Raw genomic sequence first — 2,871 nt, 5'->3', positions numbered from 1 at the left:
TGTCCAGCTCAGAGTCAGTGTGGCAAGGAGACTGACAAATAGTGAGCAGCACAGTTCACAGGGGCCACCAAAGAGTCAGCCACAGCCACCCAGCTAGTAAATGTAGAGCCCAGTGTGGCCCCAGGTCTGTCTGGCTCTGCATCCTACACTCTTAACTCTCACAAGGTACCAACCTTACCAGGTACCATCAGGTCCGGAATAATGCTCAGCAGTAAAAATGAATGAACTATGGTGAAAGCAACAGGAAGAATCCTAAACACATCCTGCTGGGTGAAAGAACTCTGGCTGAACAGAACACATGGGGTATAATTTCATTGATACAAAACTTTCAAAAAGACAAATCTAATCTATAGTGACAAAGAGTAGACCAGAAGTTGCCTGGGGATGGGGATGGGGGATTAACTGGGAAGGTGAACGAGGGAACTTTATGGGGTAATGGAACATTCTATATCTTGATTGTGGCCCTGGTTTGACCCACACTTGAGAAAGCAAAGGGGGACGTCTAGAGGTCAAGATATGGGTGTTATGGCAGAGCCAGGTGCCCCAGGTGAGAGTTCCCTGAGAGCCAGTGCCCACTGAGGAGGAATCAGCCATAACCAGTGAAGATCAAGACTTTTCCTTTTCTCCTACTTCCCCATCCTCCACCCCTGCTTTAACCCCCTGGATGGGACACAAACAGCAGCTGGCAATGAACAACAGGGGACAGTAGAAGGCCCATGTCCTTCCCCTTCCCTACTGCAGCAGGTCTTAGCAGAGAGTGACGGGAGACCATTCTCTCCAAGTCAAGGTCGGGACATTCCAGTCATTTAACGTGTCAGTGAGAGGATTGTCATGGGGCGTGACAGCATTTGCATCCAGGGCCAGAGGGAGAGGACTCACATTTTTAAAAACACGTTTAAGAGGATGGAAGAAAACAAAAATAGGATCGTGTTTGGATTACGACAGTAGTTCTGCTTGTTCTGCAAACAAATTACTTGTGGTATTGGGGAAAGAGAAAAAATCAACTCATTGAAGCCCCAAGTGTTACGGAACTGGTAGATCAGGTTTTCGGCACACCCTATGCAACTCTGTTCTCTTCTCACAGTGTCAAAGCCAGAGTGGCTAAGAATCACCTTTTATTCTGGGGGACCCCAATTCTACTTTAAGTAATGGAGGTATCAGGAGTGAGTCCAAGAGAAATGAGATCTACGTCCATACAAAGATTTACACATTGATGTTCAGTCGCAGTTCTATTCATTATAGCTCCAAACTAGAAAGAGCCCAGGTGTCTATCAACAGGTGAGTGGAAAAACAGGTTGAATGTATTTATACAAAGGAATAATGCTCAGCAGTGAAAATGAATCAACTACTGTTACACCCAACAGGAAGATTCTCAAACCCGTCATGCTGAGTGGAAGAACCTTGGCTGAAAAGAACACATATGGTATGATTCCATTTATATGAAACTTTTAAAGAGCCAAATCTAATCTATAGGGACATCTTTGTACACCAGAAGCTGCCTAGGGATGGGGATGGGGGAATTAACTGTGAAGGCGAGCAAGGGAACTTTCTGGAGTGATGGAGTGTTTTATATCTTGATCGTGGACGTGGTTACACAGGTGTATAAATGTGACAGTACTCACCAAAGGGTACAATTTAAATGACTGCATTTTAGGAGGACAAATACCACGTGATCTCACTTACATGAATCTAAAAATGTTGAACTCAGAAGTAGAAAGTAGAGTGGTGGTTGGGGTCATGGTCAGAGTACACAAAATTTCAGTTAGAATGAGTAATTTCAAGAGATCTATTGTAGAACATAGTGACTATAGCTAATAACAATGCATTATATTCTTGAACATTGCTAAGAGAGATTTTAAGTGTTTGCAGTGGATTGAATGCCCCCCCACCAAGTCATTGAAGTTTAATCCCCACTGCAACTGCTGAAATCCCATTATGGTAATTGAAAGGTGGCGCCTTGAAAAGGTGATTAGATTATAGGACCATGGTGTAGTGAATGAGTTAATAATGGTGGTCAGGGGTGTGGTTCTGAGGGCCTTAAAAGGAGAGCACATGAGGGTCTCTCCTTCTCTGCTCTGCCATGTGAGATTCCCATGCCAGTCTCCACCAACAAGGCCTTCACTAGATGTGTTCCCTGGACTTTGGACTTCCTAGCCTCCAAAACTGTAAGCAATAAATTTCAATTTCTTTATAAAATACCCAGTTCCAAGTATTTTGTTATAAGCAAGAGAAACAGACTGCTACATGTCATTTTTCTCTCACACTATGCCACCTTTGATTTCTCCTATCTTGCCTGCCATATCTAGTTACCAAATCATAAAATTCCTGAACCTGTCTTCTGTCTTTTCTTTTCCATTACCATAGCTCCCACAACTGCACAGGTTTCTGTTGCCTGTTTTAAACAACAAATATGTACTACTCTGCACAAGCCATTACTCTATAGCAATGATATTAGGACAGATGTTGTCTTCCCCTCATGGAATTTATAGTCTAGCAGGGCAGACAGGCAGTAAATGACACATTGTACAGTTAATTATATAATCGTAGTTGTGATGTTTTACAGAAGGACTAGGAGTTATAATAAGAGCAAATTACTAGAGCAATCTAGTCTGGAGAGCTCCAGTGAAGATTTTTGGAGAAGTGCTTTTTGCCTTGAGCTCTGAAGCAGTGGCATTAACTAAGTGAAAGAGAGAAAGAGCAATCTAGGCATAAAAAACAATGTGTTCGGAGAAACTGAAGAGGAAAGGATCTCTGGGGTCTTTAGGATAGTAGAAGAAAGCCAGTTTGAATGAAGGACAGTGAGAAGGAGAACGGCCTGCCGTGAGGCTGGCAGGGTAGGGTTGCCAGTGTAGCCTCACAGGCTACGTGCTA

This window comes from Galeopterus variegatus, unplaced genomic scaffold (genome assembly GCF_000696425.1).
Source record: "Galeopterus variegatus unplaced genomic scaffold, G_variegatus-3.0.2 Scaffold4422, whole genome shotgun sequence".
NCBI classification, from domain to species: Eukaryota; Metazoa; Chordata; class Mammalia; order Dermoptera; family Cynocephalidae; genus Galeopterus; species Galeopterus variegatus.
This window is presented reverse-complemented; position numbering follows the sequence as displayed.